Genomic DNA, 26496 nt, shown 5'->3' on the forward strand with positions numbered 1-26496 from the left:
TCTCTGTTCCAGGAAGCAGCAAAGAAGACAGCCACAATAAGGACGAACCACCTGGGCTGTCACTGGAAGACAACATCTTTGTTGCCAAGAAATTGAAACTAGGAGACCAAGATGGATCAGGAAGGGAGGAAGGAAGCCCAGCACATGTCTGGAGGACTAAATCTGTTGTTGGTCTAGAACATGACCTCCAAGATATCCCAGTCGAATGGGAACATGGTAGGGGGAAGAGAATAAAGAAGTGTGCTTTCCATGGGGAGGTGAGTAGGTGTTGTGAGGGGAGAAAGAGTTTCAGCAAAAGCACTCCTCCTACTTCCCATAGACTGACCCACACACAAGAGAGTCCGTTGTGCATCAAGACAGATCAGCATAAGCAGGAGGGAAACCAGGCAAAGAAATGGAGAAATGAACCTGGTGCTCATCGAAGAACTCATACAGGGGAGAAACCGTATAAATGCTTGGAGTGTGGAAAGAGCTTCAGTCAGAGCTCATCCCTGGCTAAGCATCAAAGAACCCACACAGGGGAGAAGCCATATAAATGCCTGGAGTGTGGAAAGAGCTTCAGTCAGAGCTCAGTCTTGACTATGCATCAAAGATCCCACACAGGGGAGAAGCCACATAAATGCTTGGAATGTGGAAAGAGCTTCAGTGAGAGCTCATCCCTGGCTAATCATCGAAGAACCCACACAGGGGAGAAGCCATAAAAATTCATTGTGGAAAAGATGCAGGGAGCCATCAGCCCGAACTTCCCGAACAAATTCACAGCAGAGAGAAACCGTTGAACTTCCAGGGGTGCAAATGCTGGAAGCCCCCCACATACACCAGAGGCTTCCCAATGCTGAGCTGGAGCAGCTAAAGTGACGAAAGGGGCGGTTTGTATGCTAAGTTGGTGGAGCTGGGGAGGGGCAGGGAGGGATGGGCAGGAGGTTGGGGGGCTGTGGTGGAGCAATTTAAGAAAGCTTAGAAGCTACTAATTCTGATTGTTATAAAGGACTTCACTATTGACTGCACTACATGAGTGTGAAACCCCCGCAGTCCAGATTTATTCAGAACACTGCACCGTTCAACAGTTTCGTTCATAGGAGGAAAGTTTGTTGTGACTAAGAGGAAGCTCTGATGAGTTTCATGTTCTGCTGGTGTTAAAAGTTTTAAGTTGTTGACGGTTTGGGGAGGGGCTGGAGCTGATCTGAGGGTTTGGACAGGCTTGTTCTTTGTTGATCTCTTTTGTTGGATGCTTTCTGTCCAGGCCCAATAAAACAGTTTGAAAACAGACTGCTGCTTCAGGCTTTCCATTTCTGCTAGGCCCACAGGTGTACACATCTGGTCTCTGTTGCATATAAGCAACATTGACAGAAATGGCTTAAACTATTGCAACCCCCTTTAGAATTTGGGATGGAGTAAACCAGATCTTTCAATGAAGTACTATCTACCGAGGGCCCTCGATATCTTTGGCGGGATATTCTCGCTATCTCAGCTCCAGGACCCCCTCGGATTCCAGTTTCCGCGGATACTGGGGTTCATGGAAAGCCCTTGAAAGACTTCCTGGACGTGATTGGGTGCCACTTCCGGTTGCATCTGGGAGGTGTTCTGTAGAGCAGGGAAGCTGTGCACAGCCTCCCTGGGGTTTAGAAGGCCTCCTGGAGGCATCAGAAAGGCACGTCCGGTGTTCCGTAAAAACCATAAATGTTTTTCCAATGCCTCCAGAGGCTTTCTGAGGTCCCGGGAGCAGTGGCATTGCTAGGGAGTGTGGGCTGCAACGGGTGACATTGGACGTCACGCTCAGGGGGTGACACAACTACTGGCCAACATTGTGAAAATCTTGGTATTTTTGAATACCATCAGGTTGTGTATCATGTTTGATGGGTAGACTCTGTAGAATGCAATGGGACAAACCACATGGAAATGTCTGCAGTCCATCAAATGTTATGGCCAACTAACCAGAAAGGAAAACACGGCTGCCTTATGTAACAAAGGGCGCACTCCTAACCCGCTTTCCAGCTTCAACATAAGGGCAGCTCTGAGGGCAGGGAACAAACACTCCCTTACTTTGAGGGGGCCTCCGGGGCTGCCCCCCACCTGCAGGATGCAGCACAGGCCCCATTGGCACAGCGATGCCACTGCTGGAAAGTGGGTTGGGATTTGGGCCAAAAATGTTCATCTCTGATGAAACCGATGGTTCCAGGAGCCAATCAGGTGTTACTGTGACATGGCAGGGAACCCATCAAATGTCAGTACAACTCAGCTCTCATTGCCATGCATACCAGAACTGGTACTAGGCCTCTTGTTCAGTGGTGTGAGTGTTTTTTGTGGGTTGCTGATTTGTTGGGCAACCTGCACTGTTTTCTATTAAAATAAACAGAGTTAATAGGGGTTACACCAACTCTAGTGACACCACTGCATTTAGGTTCTGCGCATGATATTCTAATTTATTCTGTATGGTCTGGTACTGGAGGAGATTCATCCTGGAGGTGACACAAGGAGCTCTCACACCATGTGACACAAACCCTTGTGACACCTCTCTAGAACACCTTCTGGTTGCGTCCAGAAGGCTCTTCTGGTTGCGTCCAGAAGGCTCTTCTGGTTGCGTCCAGAAGGTCAAGAGAGGCTCTCCAGTGTGGGTCAGCACCTGCGCTGAGTCCAACCCATGGGTGCCGAACCTGCAGAGAAGGAGACTCCACTGTAATACATTTCAAAGGTGGAATATTGCGGGAAAAGAAGACACTGTCATGAAGAAAGTGGGATTTTTTTGTTGCAAGGTCTTAGTGGACATGGCAGGAGGAGGGGTGGCATGACCTGCTCCTGCACTTCCAGGTGCACCGCTGCCCAGCACTCTCCGCATTGCCTTTAAGCAGGATCCCTTTCCCTGGCTGTAGACTTTCCCCCATGTTAACGTACAAGCAGTATGAGATCCTGCAGCACTAAGATCTGTTCTCTCAAGAACCCTGGAAAGGAAATCTTTGTATATCTCAACTGATAATTTGGGGGCCAGTGTGAGATCCAGGAAGCTGGACTAGATGGACCTCTGGCTGGGTCCAGCGGGGCTCTTCTCATGTACCAATTGTGGAACTGGAGGACCATTTCAGATGAATTGGGTCGTATCCCTGGTATGGGCAGAAATTATGCTGTTTGCAGCAGGAGATTCTTCTGTTTCTCATACTAACACATCCATCGCAGAAAACTGTATCTTCTCAACACAAAAACTGCAGTGTGGAGTTGCTGTGCAAAGGGATTTTCTCCCCCCCCCCCCTTTCATCAGTGGAATTTTTTCTGAAACAAGGCTTTCAACCTATTCAATAATCACCTGCCTTTAAGCCAATGTCTTGTTCAATGAATTCCAAGATGTGGACATATTACCAATTATATAATATTACCATATTATCCATTCCCCTGGGGGCTGGGGACAAAAATAGGCCCTCAGTTTGGCTGTATTTGTCGTAAGAGGCGACTAAACAGCCACTGGGTAGATGGGACTCCTTAGCCTGGGAAGGCAGCTCATCTGAGAGAAGGAAAACTCTGATCCCAAACCTCCACTGCCTTGTGGCTACATCCAGTTATGGAAAAGGCTTCAGGAGTCAACCTCGAGGCAAAATCCGGAGCCGGAGTCCCTGAGGCAGTTCATGGCTGAATACAGTCACGTTCTGGCAACCCCTTTGACACCATTGGAACCAACCATATTGGCCTCTGCCTTTCCATTGGACCATTTCAGTGATGTGGAGAGGGGGGATTTGCTGCATGGGTAACAGCCTATCCTCCATATCTACCTTACCCAGGCTTTGCGCACTGGAGAGGACACTCTGTTCCAGAACCATAGTCTTCCGAGACTAAAGGATGCCATAGTCTTCCGAGGCTAAAGGATGCCAACATGAATATTATCCATTATAGTGGAAAAGGGATAGTTCTCGCAATGGGGAGAAGGAAGCAGCGGGGATCCCCAATGATCTGTATGGTGACCAGTGACATCACTATGGGATGTGGACTGCATCAGGTGACACAGTGGGGGTGACACAAAGGAGGGGAGACAGAAATTTCCTGGCCAGGCCACCAGGAGGCCAGATTCACCTGGCAGGTAGACCTGGGCCCCTCATTGGCAAGCCTGATAGACCGGGACTCAAAGAATCATAGCAAAAGGGGCTTAATAGGTCACCAAGTCTCCTAGATCATCCTCCTAGATCATCTCCAACAGGTGCTTTTAGAGTCTCTGCTTGAAGATCTCCAGTGAGAAAGTGTCCACCATCTCCCTTGGAGGTCTGTTCCACTGTAGAATTGCCCTTACTGCAGGAATTTTAATGCTCAGCCACAGGAAAGCTTCCGGGGCAGAGAGGCAATACTGCAGATATACCCAGGGCAGTGGTTCTCAAGCTTTTAGCACCGGGACCCACTTTTTAGAATGAGAATCTGTCAGGACCCACCTGGAGTGATGTCATGACCGGAAGTGACATCATCAAAAGGAAGAGTTTTAACATTCCTAGGCTGCCATCCTACCCATAGTTATCCAGGAGTAAGTTCCACTTACTATCATTGTTCAAAGCATGTGCACAGTAGCCTATTAAACGTATAGATCTGCAACGTTTCCCCAAATGCAGACACATACCTTGGTAGCATCAAGTCTAATATATTAAAATAGAATATTGAAATGAATGAGGCCCACCTGAAACTGACTTGCAACTCACAGTTTGAGGAACACTGAACCTAGGGTATAACACAAAAAGCACTGCTCTGGTAGAATGGGAGTGTCTTTGGGTACAGGATTTGACTGCACATTTTAACCACACTGGGTAACCCAGAGCCAAAGCGTTCACCCAGCTTCAGCTGGTGTGCCAATTGAGGCCATTCTTGAGCCATTCGGACCTGGCCACAGTGATCCCTGTGGTCCAGTGACAGTGGTCCAGTGACTTCAAGACTGGACTACTGTAATGCGGTCTAAGTGAGGCTACCCTATACAACCATTCAGAAACTGCAATTAGTGCAGAACGGGGCATGTGATTGCATACCCCTTTGCTTTCTCACTGTTTCTCACCTTCCCTGCCAGAAGATGGCAGCTCATCCAAAGGAGCCCAGCTGGCTTCTGTTACGAGAAACCCCCCCCTCCCCATTTTATTGTATTTTTTGTTACCTTGACACCCAGAAACATTTTACAGACCTTCATATATGGATGCCAACAGGCAAAATGAACTATTCTCCCAGAAAACACTGACCTACAGGTCACATTTCCACTTTGGTCAAGCTCAGACTCCTGGTTGTTTGTTTGTAGTCCCTCATCTTCTCCCCTCACAATCACCCATCCTGGAAGGAAATTGATAATCCAGCGTTGTATCTCTAGTTCAGGGGTGTCCAAAGTTTTTGGAAGGAGGGCCACATCATCTCTCTGACACTGTGTCAGGGGGCCGGGGGGAAAAAAGAATTAATTTACATTTAAAACTTGAATAAATTTACGTAAGTTTACATAAATGAAAATATTAAAGATGAACGTATATGAATGAATGAAGGTCTTGCACTAGCTCAAGGCCTATAAAAGGCCTTGCACAAAGCAAGGCTGGCCTTTCCTTTGCTGCCGCTACTGCATCACAGACGTGAAACAGCAAGCAGTGGAGGAAGCCCTCATCCCACAGCTCACGTGAGAGGCCAAACAGTCACCCTCACGCTAAGAGCAGTTGCATTGGGCCAGTGTGGGCTCCAATAAATCTCCGGAGGGCCAGAGGCTCATTGGTGACTGGAGGCTCCCTAAGGGCCGCATCGCGAGGCCTCAAGGGCCGCAAGTGGCCCCAGGGCTGGGGTTTGGGCACCCCTGCTCTAGTTGAATAAAACTCAGTAATCCTGTCAGATAGTTTTCCATTGTATCTTCAGTTTGCATTTGCTTTCCTGAATGCAATTCCAGTAACTTCTGTATTTTGCACCGAAACATTGGATTATACCTGTATTTTGCATTAACAGAGTTACCAGACATCCCCTGGCACCAGAGGGCTAATCTGTATTTTAACTGACCCTGCTAGCCCTGTTTACCTGTAACATGGTCGATTCCCTTCATTCATACCCAAGTTACCTACTGATCCATTAAAAGCAAACACCCCCAAGTTACACATTTATCCCCTCAACATTCTGCTTACATGTAAGCAACTTTTCAATATCCTTAAATACTAAGGAGGGTTGACTAGCAAAGGGTCACTCTCTGAGGTGTCCACACACACTGCTCACAGAAACTGCTGCTCACAGACCAGACGCCCAGACAGGTAGCTACGTCTTGCGTTTTGACCTCTTTCTCTTCCCTCACCCCCCCTTGTTCCCTTCCCTCCCCATCTTTAGCTAGCAGCTGGGGTTGGTAGAGCAGCGATCCCTGAAATCCTTCCCTACCATTTCCCTCTTTCTGATTTCCTCGGATGCACCAAATACATTTGCACCACACCGCACTCACCACTATACGCTATATATCATCACCGCACTTACCACTCACACTCTGGGTGGGGCATTACAATAGTCCTCTGCTGATTCTTTTGGATATCTATTTTGTGTTCCTTTTACTAGAGCTGTGATCAGTTATTGGAAGATTTCTCTCAGTCTCTTTTTTAAGTAAAAGGAATTTCTGCAGCACGCTGGTTTGCATCCTGTTTGAAGGGCCCAGTGTTCCAACAGAGCAGGTGTACTACCAGAATGCCCCTAAATAACTAAACCAAGCTCTTTTGGTAACACTTCTCTCCCAAGAGTTGGCTTTTTCCTGCTCCCCAAAAGCAGAAAGGCTGCCTGCACACCTTGAGCATAGCTCTATTCTTGATTACTGCGTTTGTGTGGCAAATGGTCTGTGTTGCAGATCTGTATGGTTCTGTATGGTTCACCATACAGATCCATACAGATCTGCATACAGCGGTTGCAGCTCAGGTTTTTCAAAAAGGCATCTTGCTAATTACCCGTACGTTGGTTCCCCCTCCTGCCCCCCCTCCCATTGCCAAGACAAAAGAGGTGTGTTAAAGGAGATTTTCCAGAGACTGAAGCCGTGCTAAGTAATGGCAGGATGTGTGCAGGTGTGCATTTGTTCATTCCCCCTGTATAAATGAGAGAAGGAGAAGAGGCAAGCACTAGGACTCATGGAAAATCTCGCTCCCTCTCCTCCCTGATCCATGTGACCCAGAGATAGGACGAGGGAATGATCTACGCTGCTTTTAGGGGTAAAAATTTCTCAACTCGAACGCGAGTATCTACAGTAAGTAATTTTACTGAACTCACCCAGCCTCACTAATGTCATGCCCCCCCAACCATAGTATGCTCTTAGCCTCTGGCAGTGCAGCTACATCATGTAGGATGGTGGGGGCAGGATTGGGGCTTGGGTCTGCCTCTCCAGAGCATTCTGGGTTCTAACATCCTTGGTGGAGGCACTTTCAGGCAGCCTTTGTCCATTGCAAAACACATTTTATTTAAAAAGGAACCCGACAATGAAACAAAAGGCATCAGGCTAAAATCCTTACAAGCCATGCAGTGGATTTGCAGGAAACACACTGAAAATCCCTGACTGACAACAGTCACACATTCAGAGAAATGGAGAAACCCTTTCCCAGCTGGCCCAAAATCTCCTACAGCCGATCGCAAAGTCCAGACTCTGCTGTAGTGTTACCTGACGACGTAGGTATAAGAATGAAATGGATGACCAGAGGAGGTTAAACAGTTTACTGCAGCGCTGAGGACCAACACCTTGCAAAGCAACTCTGGGTGTGGCCCTGAACAATGGCATTAGCTGGCTTATATACACTCCGGGCGAGGTTACATAAACGTGGTTACGCCCCTGTTACTATGCAGATACAGGTTTGCTACTTTCCCTGTTACTGCGCAGATACAGGTTTGCTACTTTCCCTTGTCACACCCATGTCCATATTTGGCAAAGTTTCAAACACCACTGCTGAACCACACATTGCTGTGTGTGTGTGTCAGGAGGAGGGGCTGTGGGCTTGGAAAATTTTAATTTCCCTTCTTTGGGTTCCGGCATTATTCCCTCCTTAAATTACAATTTTCCGTATTTTTAATGCAAGGCTCCTAGCACACGCTAGCAATTTTAAATACTTGCTTTCCTCAATTTTGAAACTTTCGGGTTTCCTAGCAAGCACTAGCCTCTTAACCTTAGAGAATTTAAAAACCCTACTTTTCTTTCTACTCCAGAATGCCCTCTGTCTCTAGAGAGTCTGAACTGCCAGCATCATGGACATGCGTGAGAGGAGTGTACAGTGCCAACATAATAGCAGTAGTTTGCTGATCCACCATTGAACTTACCATTCGCCTGAGGCAATTACAACACATACATACAACACATACATATTAAAATACAACACATACAGATAATAATCAAATTACTCATCTTCAAGCGGAGTGTTGCCTGTGTGTAGTCTCCAGGTATCACAGGTGCTTACCCTCCTTTGCTTCGTCCTAGCGCTGGCCACCTGTAGTTTCCTGGTCAGGTGGATGCTTAGGACTCTGGTTCTGCCACGAATGTCAGCTTGGTTCCTTCACACCGAGTCACTTTCCACTGCTTGGGCGCTTGGGTCTGCTTAATCCTCGTGAAGTGGATCCACGCTTTAACTCCTAAGCATTTAACTGCAGTGGGTGTGGTTAACAAAACCTGGTAAGGCCCTCCCCATACAGGTTTTAATGGCTCATTTTTCCACTTTTTTACTAATACCCAATCACCTGGTTCAATTTCATGCAATGAATCTAGAATGTTTAACGGGATTTCTTGCCTTAAATATTTCCTAATACCCTCTATTTCCCATGCCCAATTTTGTATGTTCCTGGGACTGTTCACATTCGGCTTGAGAGGCCTCCATATTGGAGAAGCCCTGCCATACAGTCCTTCAAAAGGGGTCATTTTAGTCTTGCTGTGCAGGGTGTTTCGAACCTTAAACAAAACTTGGGGCAATAACTGTACCCAACTTTCTCCTGTTTCTTTGGATCCCTGCATGACTTCTGCCACCTTTCCCATATCAACATTCTTCTGGCCTGCCTTCTGACATCCCCTCAAGAATAAACTCTGGTAGGCTCGTAGCCGATTTCTCCCATCATCAGCATTTGGATCCTAATTAGGGTCTTCTTCAGGGGCTCGGGCCTGTCTCTCAGCTTCAGTAGCCTGAGGGTTCTCTTCCCTTACTAGCTTCACCATAACATGGCGGACCCAGTCTTTCTCATCGTCTGTCAACAAGTTGTCCTGTAAAGCCTGAATGTCTCCGAAAGTCGGGTTATGAGTGCGAACAATTCCCTTTAGGAGGTTAATAAGGGGCCCAGGATTTTCTGACAGGGACCCTCCTTGTATTCTCCAATTATGCAGGTCTACTGTGCTGAAGGGCACGTAAGACAGAAGAGTCCTTCTTTCCTGCTGCACCACCACTTGCCCATCTTCTGCGGACTCTTCCTTGAACGCTACCTCTGTCTGTGTTCATAAGGGAAACATTTTGGCTTCCGTTCCCTCTTCAAATGGGTTGATAACTGGAAGCATTTTGACTTGGCGTTCTTTAAGCCTCTGTGAATACCTCGTAGGACCCGGAGTAGCAGGAGTGAATTGTGCTACTTGCTCTTGGTTCTTTTCTGGGGCTAATTGAACTTTTGGCATCTGTGCCTCCGAACCTTCATCACCAGTGGATGGTGGACAAAATGGCGCCCGCGCCTTCTGGCTTTCTTCACCGGTTGATGGTGGAGAAAATGGCGCCCACCCTCCTTTCGCACCCTTTTTTCCTTTTTCCTTGTGAACTGTGCAAAATGGCGCCTTTGGCACCGCAGGATAGAGGCTAGGTACATATGGTGGAGGCATCCTAGGCATCTCGTCTTCTGGAGGAATCGGCTGAATTTGCAAGGCCCGCACCTCTTCTTTCAGGGCCTTCTTTTCCAGCTGCCTTTGCAAAACCCGTACCTCTTCTTTCGGGGCTTTCCCTTCTAGCCGCCTTCGCAAGGCCCGTACCTCTTCTTTCGGGGCCTTCAGCTTTCCCTTTTCTGATCCTCCCTTTACAACTGCCATTACTTTGGTTGCTTCTTACACTGGCGGAGCCACCTAGGATTCTCCTCACAATTTAACTGCCACTGATCAATATATATATATTGGTCGGGGTGAGGGACTTCTGTTACTGTTTGATGTACTTTGGTTATTTCCCTTAAGTCATATGACCCTTCTCTTGGCCACGTAGAACTTTGAGCTGGCCAGTCTACCTGACAGAAGGACCTGAGTTTTCCTATTGTGACTTCATCTGAGTCATACCCATAGTCCCTACGGAATCCTGCCTCAAAATTCCTGCACACACATTCTAGTGGGGTACAATCCTTGGACCCTCCCCCACCCATGACACACGACAGACAAAGGAGACTTGAAAGGGCGGGAAAACAGACTAGTTGGTAAGGGGTCCAACTAGTTCACACAATGTGGGTTCTCACACTCACCTCACACACTCTTTCACACTCATTCATACACCACCCCCTAGGACTCTGACAAGGTACTGGGCTGTAGCCTCAACCCCCTTGGAGTCCTTCTGCAAATGGCAAGTTTGCAGATCTACCGCCTCGAGGCCCTATTTATACGATACCATCCACGTAGTCCGAACCAATTCCTTGAAGGTCTTCTTTTAATCACCTCGTCCGTAGCCCCGTTGGAGACGCCAAACGTAAGACCACCGCAGGCGGCAGTGCTAGATCTCTCCACAAAATGGTGGATGGGCCCGAGTCGAGCCACGCAGCCTACGGGGGTCCGTCAGAACCAACGTCTCACGGGGCAGGCAACACGCCATGTGCCATCCAAGTCATGGCACCAGAAAATGTTACCTGACGACGTAGGTATAAAAATGAAACGGATGACCGGAGGAGGTTAAACAGTTTACTGCAGCGCTGAGGACCAACACCTTGCAAAGCAACTCTGGGTGTGGCCCTGAACAATGGCATTAGCTGGCTTATATACACTCTGGGCAGGGTTACATAAACGTGGTTATGCCCCTGTTACTATGCAGATACAGGTTTGCTACTTTCCCTGTTACTGTGCAGATACAGGTTTGCTACTTTCCCTTGTCACACCCATGTCCATATTTGGCAAAGTTTCAAACACCACTGCGGCTGTGGGCTTGGCAAATTTTAATTTCCCTTCTTTGGGTTCCGGCATTAGTAGCACTGCTGATGTTCAGTTCAGGGGAGCAGGTGGGAGTGTCTTCCTTGGATTGCAGAGTCCCTGAGGTGATTCATCCAGAAAGGGGTCTGGTCTCTTCTGATGGCTTCTCTAGCCACCCCGCTTTGTCTCTTGTGCTGAAAAATCTATTCTCAGCTGGCTCACTCATTACAGCTCCCTCAGTTGCCACAGCCGCATTCCAGGCCTGGCTGTTGTAGCCAGGGGGTCCTGGAGGCCAAATTTAGGCTGCTAGATAGGAAGCTTAAAGCCAGAACCTCAAAGGTAGCATGTTTGGAAGCGCTACCTGTTCCATGCACAGGGTCACCTAGAAATGAAGGGTTCTACGAGAAAAATTATTGTAAAAACTCCTTTGGAATAAAATGGATTTTGTACAGCCTACCTAAGTGAACCACCTTGAGTCTGTAAGACTCTCAGGGCCCAATCATATCCAATTTTCCAGTGCCGGTGCTGCCACGCCAGTGGGGCATGCACTGCATCTTGTGATGGGGCAGCAGTAACAGAAATCCCCTTAAGGTATGGGAACATTTGTTCCCTTATCTTGGGGCTGCATTGCGGCTACACCAGTGCTGGAAAATTGGATAGGATTGGGCCCTCACACATTGTACATATATAATGTATACAGCACACGTGTATAATGGGTGGTATATAAATACTGCAGTTGTATGAGTCAACTCTCATTTCCACGTATCAGAGCTAATATTAGAACTCTAATTCAGTTGTGTGAGCATCATCAAGTTGGCCACTGCTTTTTGGTTGGTTACTGATTGGTTGGGTGACCTGCTCGGCCTTTTCAGCCACACTAGGCGCTGTTCCAGAACCACCATTCAGAGCGCGATACCAGAGTCTTTCGAGACTGAAGGTTGCCAACGGGTGACCTGGACTGTTAGACATTAAAATAAATAAATAAATAAATAAATAAATAAATAAATAAATAAAGTTAATGCGAGTGACACCAACCCTAGTGATGCCCCTGTAATTATACTGCAATTTCTTCTGTATGGTTTGAAACGGGAGAAGGTCCATCATGGGGGTAATAACAACAACAACAACAACAACAACAACAGGTATTTATATACCGCCTTTCTTGGTCTTTACTCAAGACTTTATTCAAGGTGGTTTACATAGGCAGGCTTTATTTAAATCCCTTATTAAATAGGGATTTTTACAATTTGAAAGAAGGTTCTTTCTTTCAAGAACCACTACATTCAGGTGTTTCATTCCAATCTGGCTTCACATTCTGGCCTCCATCCTCCCACGCTCAGAGCAGATGGAATAGCTCGGCTTCAGCTTCTCAGCTGCTTCAAGGTCGCATGGTGCTGGTGGCCTTGAACTGGCGACCTTGTGGATGTTATCTTCAGGCAGACGGAGGCTCTACCCTCTAGACCAGACCTCCTGCCCTGATACAATGAGGGTGAAGCAAACTCTAGTGATGCCCCTGCCTGGATGATGCTCAACTTCTTTCTGGCCACTCCAAAATAAAATAGCAGGTCATGCATCACCCCAGCCAACTGTAGACAAAGGTAACAGAGAGCTCCCTGCTCAATGCATTTAGTACGAAAATATCCCTCTGAGAGAGAGTATGAACCTTCAGCGATGAAGGGCACATTTCATGAAGAAGATTCTATCCCAAATGAACTTTCTGATGGATCAAAATATTTGATTTTTGGCCGAAGCATTTCCCACACTCTGCACAGTTATAGGGTTTCTCTCCTGTGTGGACTCTCTGGTGTCTCACAAGGTGTGACTTTTGGCCAAAACATTTCCCACAATCCGTACAGTTATAGGGTTTCTCTCCTGTGTGAATTCTCTGGTGATTCACAAGGTTTGATTTATCAGCAAAACCTTTCTCACACTCCCCACACTTATAAGGTTTCAGGCCTGAGTGGACTCTCTGGTGTCCACTGAGGTGTGCCTGTTGCAAGAATCCTTTCCCACACTCCAGGCACGTATAGGGTTTCTCTCCCGTGTGGATTCTCCAGTGTTTCACAAGTTCTGACTACGGAGGAAAGCCTTTCCCGCACTCCAGGCATATATAGGGTTTTTCTCCGATATGAACTCTGTGATGTATCACAAGGGCCGAACATTGAGCAAATGACTTCCCACACTCCAAACAGTTGTAGGGTTTCTCTCCTGTGTGAACCCTCTGGTGATTCACAAGGTCCGACAGTTGAGGGAAAGATTTCCAACACTCTGCGCACTTATAGGGCTTTTCTCCCGTGTGGATTCTCTGGTGTATCACAAAAGCCGATTGTTGAGCAAAACATTTCCCACACTCCAAGCACTCATAGGGCTTCTCTCCTATGTGGAGCCGCCGATGACTCACGAGGCAGGACTTGTACGCAAAACATTTCTCACACTCCCTGCATTTGTAGGGTTTCTCTCCTGTGTGGGCTCTTCGATGCACCAGGAGCTTTGATTTGTAAACAAAACATTTCCCACACTCTTGGCACTTATACGGTTTCTCTTCCATGTGGACTTTCTGATGGCTCATGAGTTCCAACTGCTGAGAAAAGCATCTTCCACACACCAGACAATTGTAGGGTTTTAATCCTGTGTGGATTCTCTGGTGTCTGGTAAGAGATGATTTTCGAGTAAAGCACTGACCGCACTGTGGACACGAATGCTTCTCCCTGGAGTTGGCTGCGAGGGGGGAAGAAGAAACAGTCAGGTTTCAGTCTGTAGGAATAAACCTCAAAAAGAAGATGGAAATATGAAGAGAAGGAAAAACAAATGATTAACAGCTTGCCAGTATGCAGGGCAGCAGCAGCACCAAAATGGCTGCTATGGTATCCAGCACACAACCAGGCAGGCACCGCCAGCTCCTCAGGGGAAGAGGAATTTAGTTCCCTTCCACCGGGTAAGGGAAGTAGCCCTGCAATGGGGGTCCTATAGCAGCTGTGGAGCTGCCGCAGAATCAGAGAGTTCCATGTCGGACCACGCAGTCCCACACGGGTTCATGATCCGGTGGAGCTGAGCACCACCAGTCTCCCCCCCTCCCTCCCTGCTCTCTCCCCCATCACACCTCCTCCCCATCCTCTCCTTGCCCTCCCCAGAATGCCTCCCCCCACAACCACACTCACCTCTCTGCCACTCAGTGGTCCAGGCAACTGCCAGGCAGCAGAACGCAGGCCCAGCACTGGAGCTGGCCCAGCATGGGCTCGTGTTGGGCTAGTTCCAGTGCTGGGCCCACAGTAAGGGCCCACAAATGTGCCTTATAACATGTTTGTGACAGCGTGCCAGCGGTGAGCCAGTGCATCTTGTTCAGGATTGGGCCATAGGCCCATCTAGTCTAGCTTCCTGTGAATCACAATGGCCCACCAAATGCCTCAGGGAGTACACAAGACAACAAGAGTGCCCTCCCTTGCATCCTGGTGCCCTCCCTTGCATCTGACACTCTGAGGTAGCCCACTTCTAAAATCAGGAGATTGCACATTATACATAACGGCCTGTACTCCATGATGGACTTTTCCTCCAGAAAATTGTCCAATCCCCTTTTAAAGGCATCCAGGCCAGATGCCACCACCACATCCTGAGGCAAGGAGTTCCATTAAGGAACTGAAGAATGAAGTTGTTGATCTCTTCACTACAATATGGCCATGGTGCCAGAGGATTGGAAGATAGCAAATGTCACACTGATTTTTAAAAGTGGAAAGAGAGATGCTCTTTTCCCTTTCACACAACACCAGAACCAGGGGACATCTGCTAAAATTGCATGTTGGGATTGTTAGGATAGACAAAAGAAAATATTTCTTTACTCAGCTTGCAGTTAGTCTGTGGAACTCCTTGCCACAGGATGTGGTGATGGCATCTGACCTAGATGCCTTTCAAAGAGGATTGGACAAATTTCCTCATCTTCTGAGGCTATCTTGATGAGTGCAACATATAGTTAGGCTCTCCTTCTCTCAAAATAAAAGCAAAGATGGAGCTCACTGTTTCAGGCAATTGCAAAGGATTCCTTTTTTAAAATTCATTGTGTACCTTGACCCTCTTACCTGAGTGTTGGTCAGAGATCTCTGTTACATCCAAGCCCTGAGAATCCGGCACCCACAGGTCTTCCCCTTGTTCCAGCTGGGAAATGAGACTAGGTTTGGCACCTGGAAAATCTCCTTGAGACAGAGAAGAACAAAGAAGGGGAAGAGTTATTTGGTCAGACTATTATTGACATACACTTATGGATCCACAGATTCTGGCTGGGCAAGGTAGCCAAGCTCTGATTCTACTAGGCAACGTGTGAACTGATCTAGTGGGGCTATTCTTATGTTCTTAACCAGTCAGAGGGCTCAGACCGGAAAATCTAGTGTTGGATACCAGATGCAACACTTTGTGCACCTCTGGGGAAGTAATCAGGCAGAGGGAACTACAGACTTGATCCCTCTTGGTGAAAGGCACCCGAATCTGCCAACCCGAGACCCCTCCTAATCTACCATTGATGCAGCTGACTTCCAGTGGCTACATGGACGGGCTGGTTTCACCTGCTGCTCTGCAGTACCACCTGGATCAAGACAGAAAGACATACTGCAGCCCTTCAGCCCAACTGGGTCACATTGTCTATGGAGCCAATAGGGGCTCTGCTCATCTTACATAACTGCTGCCTCAGGCTTGGTTCTCCAGCATCAGCAACTTGTCCGCCACGTTTGGTGCTCTAGAAATGCCTTTGGCATTTGGCCTCTTGCCTCTCTTAGGAGATGTGATAGCTCCTGGTCCCTTTGATGGCCATCTGTGAACTTTGTTTCCTTGTCGGTCAGACCCTGCGGAGCCTTCAAGCATGGGCCGAGTTCACATATAACACCAACCAGGATTTGACAGTACGTTGTCTGGGACTGCCCCACAATGCATGGCAACAATGCGAGATATGAAACTGTGCTGTGAAGCTGGTTTGCAAAGCACAGTTTTTGCTAACCATGGTTTCCTGCTGTGTCTGAATTCACAGATCAGTGACAAATCACAGTTTGAGCCATTGCTGCGCCTCAAGGGAATGTGGCGTGATGGAGACAAGAATAAAGTTGAGTCCTTCAGCAGACACAAACCGGAAGCAAGCCAACAACTCTAAACTCTGGTTTGCCAGTTGTACATTTGGAAGCTCAAACAAGGGATCTGGGGTTAGTAGTAAGTAGCCATGGTTTGGTGCTATGCCCAAACTCAGCCAGTGAGAGGTAACTTTTGATCTTTCTGATCTAGTGGCAAAGTCAGCGCATCTTCCTTGTATCTGTTCTTCCACAAGGGAATTTTAAAAGCCAAAGGGAGTTGTGGGCAGAGTATGTTTGCAACCCCTTTCCTTTAATCCCAAACACTGAAGCTATGTTCCAGCATCAGCCAAAGCCTGGGGCCATTTTGAAAAGTTCACTTTCTGCTAAGTCCTTGTGATGCTTTCAAAAATGTTACACCAGTGCAGAGTATACTGAAGGCTTGCTTGCTGGTTTGCCAGAATTAAATTTCAGAATCATTTTTTTTTCTGTTTAATTGAAAATTAAAATTTAACTCCCAACAAGTTAGAAACTACTACATCAGCCTACAAAAACACACACACTACAGACCAGTTTTATCATGGGGGCTCCTTACCCAGTGAGGCCACGTTCCCATAATTCTCCAGCATGACCTCCCTGTATAAGACTCTTTGGCTCGGATCTAGAATGGCTGCCTGCTCCTCTGTGAAATACACGGCCACATCCTCAAAAGTCACTGGCCCCTGCAAGAAGAGACATCAGTAAAATTCAGACAAGGACTAGAGGATCCACCATCCCACAGCAAATCTGAGAAATGTAAATGTGCTTCAAAATCCGAATTCAAATCTTCCCAAGGGAGAGACATGAGGCATTGCTAGGCCAGCACAAGGTCATTGTATCCAATCCTTCCTCCTTGGAGCTCAGGGTGACATTCATGGCTCCACATCCACACACCCCTTTAACCTCACAACCAGTGGCGTACCTAGGGGGCAGGTCAAATGCCCTGGGGCACCACACCTGGAAGAGTGGTGGCACCTTCCTCAACCCACCCCCACTGCCTTCCTCTACCCTGTATAGAGGCCTCCAGAGGTCTCCCCAAACCTCTGAAGGCCTTCTAAGGCGTCCAGAAGACCTTCAAAACCTGAAAACCAAAAGTGATGCTTTTATTATTATTATTAGTATTAGTATTAGTATTAGTATTAGTATTAGTATTAGTATTAGTATTAGTATTAGTATTAGTATTTATACACTGCTTTTCAACAAAAAAAGTTCACAAAGCGATTTACAGAGAAAAATCAAATAGCTCCCTGTCACAAAAGGCTCAGAATCTTTTTTAAAAAAAGGCTCATAATCTAATTTTAGGCCTTCTGGAAACCTCAGAAGGTTTTTGGAACAGGCAGCCACCTCTTCTGCCCTTCAGAAGACCTCCAGACACGACAGCGGGGGGCAGCATTCTGCAGTCTTGGCCCCGGACAGCAAAAGGGCCAGGATTGCCAGTGTTCACAACAGTCCTAAGAGGTAGATGAGGCTGAAGGTCACTCAGTAAGCTGCATAGTTGAGCTGGATTTGAACACAGGGCTTTCTGGTCTTAGTCCAACCACTACACCATATTGACTCTAGGTTAGCAATTTTCAGTGTTTTTCTTCTCAAGGCACACTGGCTTCTTGATCTTCTATATGATCTTTGCTTCTTGTGACGTCACTTCTGGGAGACACTTCTGGGTTCTGTGACTTTGTTCCTAGGACAACTGTCGGAAGTAACAAATTGTCTGTCCCGCCTTAGAGCCAGTGGAGGAAAAGAGACAAACAATTCATTACTACAGACAGTGGCCCTAGAAACAGAGCCGCATAACCCGGAAGAGTTTTTCAGCAATTTTAACCAAACTTCTATGGCATACCTGCAGACCTCTCATAGCCCACCAGTGTGCTGCAGCACCTGGGTTGAAAATCACTGCTCTAGGGACTGGAAATTTGAGACCGGTTTTTGAAATAGAGACTGATTTTGGACTCACAAAAACCCTTGACTTCTGACAAGCAGACTTCCCTCAAATGAGGAGGTTGGTTAGAAGGAGGTTGAAAGGGAAGGTAAAAAGAGTCCAGCCTCTCCAAAGTGCATGCAGGCTGATTAAAACAACCCAGCGGAAGTGTATACCGCAAAGGAAGAAGCGCTCAACTAAGTCCAGGAGGTGCCCGCATGGCTAACCAGCCAAGTTAGAGAGGCCGTAAAGGGCAAGGAAGCTTCCTTCCATAAATGGAAGTCTTGCCCTAATGAGGAGACTAAAAAGGAACATAAACAGTGGTAAAAGAACTGTAAGAAGGTGATACGGGAGGCCAAGAAAAATTATGAGGAACACATGACCAGCAGCATTAAGGGGAATAATAAAAGCTTCTTCAAATATGTTAGAAGCAGGAAACCCGCCAGAGAAGCGGTTGGCCCTCTGGATGGTGAGGGAGGGAAAGGGGAGATAAAAGGAGACTTAGAGATGGCAGAGAAATTAAATGAGTTCTTTGCATCTGTTTTCACGGCAGAAGACCTCGGGCAGATACCGCTGCCCAAACGGCCCCTCCTGACCAAGGAATTAAGTCAGATAGAGCTTAAAAGAGAAGATGTTTCAGATCTCATTGATAAATTAAAGATCAATAAGTCACCGGGCCCTGATGGCCTCCACCCAAGAGTTATAAAGGAACTGAAGAATGCTGATCTCTTGACTAAAATATGCAACTTCTCCCTCAAAACGGCCACGGTGCCAGAAGATTGGAGGATAGCAAATGTCACGCCAATCTTTAAAAAGGGAAAGAGGGGGGACCCAGGAAACTATAGGTCGGTCAGCCTAACAGCTATACTGGGTAAGATGGCGGAATGCCTCATCAAAGATATTATTATTATTATTATTATTATTATTATTATTAACAATATTTATATACCGCTTTTCAACAAAAAGTTCACAAAGCGGTTTACAGAGAAAAATCAAATAACTAATGGCTCCCTCTCCCAATAGGGCTCACAATCTAAAGATAGAATCTCAAAACACATAGACGAACAAGCCTTGCTGAGGGAGAATCAGTAAGGGTAAGTCAACAGGCATGTGGATGCAGGAGAACCCGTAGACATTATATATCTGGACTTTCAGAAGGCGTTCGACACGGTCCCTCACCAAAGGCTACTGAGAAAACTCCACAGTCAGGGAATTAGAGGGCAGGTCCTCTCACGGACTGAGAACTGGTTGAAGACCAGGAAACAGAGAGTGGGTGTCAATGGGCAATTTTCACAATGGAGAGAGGTGAAAAGCGGTGTGCCCCAAGGATCTGTCCTGGGACCGGTGCTTTTCAACCTCTTCATAAATGGCCTGGAGACAGGGGTGAGCAGTGAGGTGGCTAAGTTTGCAGACAACACCCAACTTTTCCGAGTGGTGAAGACCAGAAGTGATTGTGAGGAGCTCCAGAAGGATCTCTCCAAACTGGCAGAATGGGCAGCAAAATGGCAGATGCGCTTCAATGTCAGTAAGTGTAAAGTCATGCACATTGGGGCAAAAAATCAAAACTTCACATATAGGCTAATGGGTTCTGAGCTGTCTGTGACAGATCAGGAGAGAGATCTTGGGGTGGTGGTGGACAAGTCGATGAAAGTGTCAACCCAATGTGCGGCAGCAGTAAAGAAGGCTAATTCTCTGCTTGGGATCATATGAAAAGGTATTGAGAACAAAACGGCTAATTTTAGGCAGGAGGTCTGGTCTAGAGGGTAGAGCCTCCGTCTGCCTGAAGATAACATCCACAAGGTCGCCAGTTCGAGGCCACTGGCACCGTGCAACCTTGAAGCAGCTGGCAACCTGAAGCCGAGCTATTTCCATCTGCTCTGAGCGTGGGAGGATGGAGGCCAGAATGTGAAGCCAGATCAGAATGAAACACCTTGAATGTAGTTGTTCTTGAAAGAAAGAACCTTCTTTGAAATTGTAAAAATCCCTATTTAATAGGGATTTAATAAAGCCTGCCTATGTAAACCGCCTTGAATAAAGTCTTGAATAAAGACCAAGTCTTGAATAAAGTCTTGAATAAAGACCAATTATTATTATTATTATTATTATTATTATTATTATTATTATTATTATTATTATTATTAGAATGCCATTGTACAAATCTACGGTAAGGCCACACCTGGAGTATTGCATCCAGTTCTGGTCACCGCATCTCAAAAAGGACATAGTGGAAATGGAAAAGGTGCAAAAGAGAGTGACTAAGATGATTACTGGGCTGGGGCACCTTCCTTATGAGGAAAGGCTACGGCGTTTGGGCCTCTTCAGCCTAGAAAAGAGTCGCCTGAGGGGGGACATGATTGAGACATACAAAATTATGCACGGGAAGGATAGAATGGATAGAGAGATGCTCTTTACACTCTCACACAACACCAGAACCAGGGGACATCCACTAAATTTGAGTGTTGGGAGGGTTAGGACAGACAAAAGAAAATATTTCTTTACTCAGCATGTGGTCGGTCTGTGGAACCCCTTGCTGCGGGAAGTGCTGAAGGCATCTGGCCTGGATGCCTTTAAAGGGGATTGGACAAGTTTCTGGAGGAAAAATCCATTACGGGTTACAAGCCATGATGTGTATGCGCAACCTCCTGATTTTAGAAATGGGTTATGTCAGAATGCCAGATGCAAGGGAGGGCGCCAGGATGCAGGTTTCTTGTTGTCTTGTGTGCTCCCTGGGGCTTTTGGTGGGCCGCTGTGAGATACAGGAAGCTGGACTAGATGGGCCTATGGCCTGATCCAGTGGGGCTGTTCTTATGTTCTTAACTACAATTCCCAGGATGCCTTGCAGGTCTCTTGTTATCTGGTGTGCTCCCTGGGGCATTTGGTGGGGCCGCTGTGAGATACAGGAAGCTGGACTAGATGGGCCTATGGCCGGATCCCGTGGGGCTTTTCTTACACCACCGTTGACAACCTTCAGTCCCGAAAGACTATGGTATAATTTTCTAATTAATCCTGCAGCTGATTCTATACATTATATACACTATTGTTAATATGTAGGGGTAAAATACTGTAAGCTGCCTTGGACTCCTCCTAATTGGGTAGGAAAGGAAGGATATAAATATGTTAAATTATAATTATTATTCTTATAGCAATATTAAACTCAGGAGGTTTAGTGCCTAGCGGTTTGTATGCAAAACAAGGCCATCCATAAGCAATAGTTTGTACATATTTGGGGGTCTTCCTTGGTATGAGGGTTCATTTGTCAATTAAAACAGAAGGAAAAGAGAGAGGGTTTGATGTGGATGGGGCATGCTCCGTGGCCCCCCCAGGACCCATGGAATGTTGAGTCAGGAGGAACACACAGCACCAGAATGCCTGGGCAGAGGAGCAGGGAGAGAGGATTGGCTATAGGAACAGGGCCATCCCATTCCTGAGTATTGCAAGCAGATTGGCAGGGGGAAGGCACCTCCTCTGCCCCTCTTCCCACTTGAATGCAACCATTGAGAAGAGTGGCCCACTACATTCTAGCCCACCACTCTCTGCTCCTTCACCCTCTCTTCCAATCCAGAAAGTGGGTCAAGAAGAGGCTAAGAGATCATTAGTTAAGGGCGGGGGGAAGCATTTGGCATGCCTCCTCAGGCATCAGGAGGCTTTAGATTGGCCCTGTCCACAGCACTTGTGAACAACAGCAGAAACCTGAAATGGCTGAAGTGACACTTGGCTGTTCTCTGAGGATCTGAGGTCTCCTAAGAACATAAGAAGAGCCCTGCTGGATCAGGCCAACAGCCCATTTAGTCTAGCTTCCTGTATCTCACAGTGGCCCACCAAATGCCTCAGGCAGCACACAAAAGAAAAAGAGACCTGTATCCTAGTACCCTCCCCTGCATCTGGCATTCTGACCTAGCCCACTTCTAAAATCAGGAGGTTGCACATACACATCATGGCTTGTAACCTGTGATGGACTTTTCCTCCAGAAAAGTTACAGGCTGTTAGTTTATCTAGCTCAGGAATTGTCTGCACTGACTTGCAGAGGCTGCCCAGAGTTTCAGACCCAGTTGCTCTTTGAGATGCCAAGGACTGAACCCAGGATGTCTTAAAGGTCAAGCAGGAGCTCTGTCATTGATCCATGGACCCTCTCTGTTCTCTCTGGGTATATCTCTCCTCCAGTTGTCCTTCCCTCCAGATCACCAGCAGCTTCCCAATAATGTCCTACCTGAGCTGGTGCTCCCCTCCACTTGGAGTGCGAGAACAATTCGGATTGAAACAGTGATGACATTCTGCATTCAGTGGGGGCTGAGAAGGTTAAACCAAAGATGAGACATTTAAGAGAACGGTAAAAAACAAAACTGGACTATTTAATCGTGCAGACCTGGCCACGGTGATCCATGCCTCGGTGACATTGAGGTTAGATTACTGTAACACGCTCTATGTGGGGCTGCCCTTGAAGACGGTTCGGAAACTGCAACTAGTGCAGAATGCGGTGGCCTGTGTGCTTACTGGAGGTAGGCGGTTTGACCCTGTCAATCCGCTTCTCCAGCAGCTGCATTGGTTGCCCATTCGTTTCCGAGCCCAATTCAAGGTGCTGGTTTTGACCTTTAAAGCCCTATACTGCTCTGCGCCAGGGTATCTTAGAGATCGCCTGCTCCCGTACAATCCGGCTCATCCTCTTAGGTCATCAGAGAAGGCCTTTTTACAAGTGCCGCCGCCTAGGGAAGTACGTGGGGCGGCGGCAAGAAATAGGGCCTTCTCAGTAGTGGCACCAACGCTATGGAACTCCCTTCCCCTTGACTTAAGAATGGCTCCCTCTCTTGAGACCTTTCGGCGAGGCCTGAAGACCCTTCTGTTTAAACAAGCCTTCTGAGTTTTTGGCCTTTTTAACATCTTTTAATATTTTTTACAGGCCTGATTCTTTTATGATTTGCTGCTGCTCTATGCTCTTTTTACCTATTTTTTTTATCTGACTGCTGTTTTTATGATATGTGTTAATATGCTTTTATTTGTTTTAAATTATGTTTTTTAATCTGTTGTAAGCCGCCTTGAGTCCATTCGGGGCGAAAGGCGGGGTAAAAATAAAGTTGTTGTTGTTGTTGTTGTTGTTGTTGTTGTTATTTAAGCTGGGAGGCAAGACCTGGAATGCTGCCTGATGCTGCCTGAAGTCTGCGCTACACCTTTGTGTAGCTGGGTCCCTTTTTGGGAGAAGGGCGGGATAAAAATAATGTTTTATTATTATTATTATTATTACCTCTGCGCTACAAAAAAGAGTCCAAACTCTTATCCTATTCCTATTGTGAAACTCAGAAGTCCACACTTATTACAGGCTGCACTGACTGCGGGCTGGAGGGAAATGGCGGCAGGAGACTTGGGATAAAAGGTTGCCCAAATCCACCAGCCCCTTGATTGCCTCGCTATCTACCACCAATGCATCAGATATCCTCATGGATGGACAGCAGTGTATCTAAGGTTTCCAATTCTGACTGAAGCTATTCCTGGGAAGGACATTTCCCAATGTGACACCATGCTAGAAATTTCCAGAAGCCCTATGAAAAGTTCAAGGATTTTCATGGTAAATTCCAGGAGACTGATGGGAGATTTGTGGATTGCTGGAGATTGATGCTGAAGGGTTCACATCTCTAAAGAAGGGAGATGCACGTAGCTATATTGCTGAGCTCTCGGAGGGACAATTTCATAACATTTATCTAGGTACTATTACTAGTTAAGAAGGGCATAAGTATTTCTATAAGGACATTCTTCTAAGACTGATTTACTTCCAATCTTGACAATCTACCACACCTGCATCCCCTTTGAAAAATAATTTAGAAGATTGTCTGAAAATTAACAAGATACATTTTAGGAGGGTCCCTTTAAGGTAGGGGTCGGCAACCATAGCCTATGTAGGTTCAACCTATGGCTGAATCTGGTCCACTATCTAAAGCCAGCTGGCCCACACAGTGTTCGGCCTGGGAGGCAAAGCCTCCTACCAAATTTGCCGCACATCGAACAAGGCATGGCAGAGCTGCCTGCCCAGGCTCTCAGAGTCACTGTGCACAGCTTATCATCAGATAGGGAGAGGCAGTACTTGGCACACCTCGGGCACCAGGAAAACCACCTCGAGCACCAGGAGAACTTGGTTAAACTGTGTCCCTCCACTCCTCATTTGCTGTAAGCAACCCACACACATTTATTCAGAAGCAAACCCCTCTGTGTCACTCCTCCTGAGCCAATAAATTTAGGATTGCAGCCAAAGACTGCCTTGGTCACCATGAAATTTAAGGCACAGCCAGGCATAGGAAGAGCTAGCCCACCTGCCAACTGAATCCAAGGTTGCCAACTGACTTCCAACCTTGCTTGCTCTTGTGCATTTAACAGCAACTTGGTCTTCAGAATGAAAGTAAAATGTGTCCAATACCTACAGTTGCAGTTCAAACTCTTGTTAAAGGTAGAGGTGCAAAAATGTTGGCAACCCAAGGCAAAAATCTCCCCCTTTTGGTTTGTCTGCAGAGATGAAAGCCTCCAGGAGACTGCTTCCAACTCTGTCTCAGGAAGCACTTGCAGGGAAGGGGTTGCAGGGGGAGACCAAGGACAGCACTTCCCCAAGACCTGTCTTTGTACTCCAAGCCTCCAGACAAGCAGCCTGAATGCTAAGTACTGCTGGGATTTGTAGTCCCTTCCCCCCATTTTTTTTTGCAAGGCAGGGATTTCTGGGAGCTGTAGTCTTCCCATACTTACCAGAAAATCTTGTGTTTTGTCTTTCTGGAAGAATGTCTGGGATGTACAGTGACACAGGAACTGGACATGAATTCCCACACTGACTGGTGCAAAAGTGGCCTTGGTCACTTTTGAATTATTTGTGCCTTTTTAAATAGTGTTCACTGTTATCTTTGTTTTCCTGTATTATGATTTTGCTGTACGTTGCAAGGAGTGCTTGTCAGACAAGCAGATCAGAAATTTTGCAAACAGATATTTTATATCAGTGGCATAGTTCGAGGGGGGTGCAAAGCACTAAGTTTTGCAGGCCCTTGAAAGCGCCGTGCAAGTGGTCCCTCCCTATCCCCTTCAGAGCCATTCCAGGTAGCGGGAGCAAAACAGAGGCGATGCCTGCAAATAGATATTTGATATCAGTGGTGTAGCTAGAGGGGGTGCAAAGCACTAAGTTTTGCAGTGTGCAAGTAGTCCTTCCCCCTCCCTTTCGGAGCCATTCCGGGCGATGGGAGCAAAACGGAGGCATCACCTTGGCATACCACTATCCCCAAGGGGCAGTGCCAGTGGGCAGACAGGTGTGGGTTTTGGTCCAGTGCCAGTGAGTCAATAAGCAATACTAGAGGTGGAAGGTTTAGAGCAGTGATTTTCAATCTATGTCATCTCAGGGCACACTGACAAGGTACTAAAATTGTCAAGGCACACCATCAGTTTTTTGACAATTGACTAGGCACACCCATCGACGGCAGGGGCTTGCATCCCCCAGTGGCCCTACTAACAAATGACTCTACCCCAAACTCTCACGGTACACCTGCAGACCATCCGCAGCACACCAGTGTGCCACAGCACAGTGGTTGAAAATGGCTGGTTTAGAGGATTCTTTTATTAAGCATTGCATGCAAGTAGACCCCAAAAGATGAGCTCAAATCTGGGGATCCTGGCTGGGCAGTGTGGTCCAGATTTATACACTTCACACAAAGAGTTAGAAAAAAACAACAACAGACAACTTCTTGGTGTTTTTCCTAATCCGTCCTTGTCACCTTTTGCCCTCACCCTGTTTTTTTGGGATATGGGGCTTGTGGTTTTTCATGTTTCAACCAGTCTGAGATTGCTAACTTTTTCATTTAATTTTAACACCTCTGCAAAGCTTTACAGACTTCCTTGTCAGCAAGTTTCTGGTTTGTGATTAGCTAAATAATTTCTCAAGCAGTCAGCAAGGAGCAGTTGGTTACAGTGTCACAAGCTTTCCCATAAAATACACACACTTTCTGTCCAACCCCCCCCCCCCCATAGTACAGGAATCGTATCTGCTTATAGCTTTCACAGGTCTGGCTTTACCTGCTTTCAGGAAGGGCGGCATAAAAATAACAAATGGAATGAAATGATAGAATATTTTCAAAAAGTGTGTGACTGACAAAGCAGAGTGTTCAAGATCAGTAGTTCTCAAACTTTTTAGCTCGGGACCAATTTTTTAGAATGATAATCTGTCAGGACCCACTGGAAGTGATGTCATTATTCTGGAAGCGATGTCATGGCCAGCAGTGACATCATCAATCCGGAAAAATTGTTAACAATCCTAGGCTGCAATCCTATCCACACTTACCCAGGAGTAAGCCCCATTGACTACCATTGTTAAAAGGATATACATTGTAGCCTGTTAAAAATACAGATCTCCCAAAATGCAGTCACATACTATGTTGGCATCAAGTCTAGTGTACTAAAAATAAAATATTGAAATGAATGGGAACCCACCAGAAATT

The 26496-nt window shown here is 46.8% G+C and overlaps 1 protein-coding gene and 1 pseudogene across 1 annotated transcript in view; one reads left to right on the plus strand and one right to left on the minus strand.

The window, feature by feature from the left end:
• Positions 1-26496, plus strand: part of LOC136640319 (zinc finger protein 420-like) — a 152490-nt gene that overhangs the window by 111491 nt on the left and 14503 nt on the right. The window lies entirely within an intron of this gene.
• LOC136640328 (zinc finger protein 208-like) overlaps positions 12140-26496 on the minus strand; it is a 211533-nt pseudogene continuing 197176 nt past the window's right edge.

This window comes from Tiliqua scincoides, chromosome 2 (genome assembly GCF_035046505.1).
Source record: "Tiliqua scincoides isolate rTilSci1 chromosome 2, rTilSci1.hap2, whole genome shotgun sequence".
Taxonomy (NCBI): domain Eukaryota; kingdom Metazoa; phylum Chordata; class Lepidosauria; order Squamata; family Scincidae; genus Tiliqua; species Tiliqua scincoides.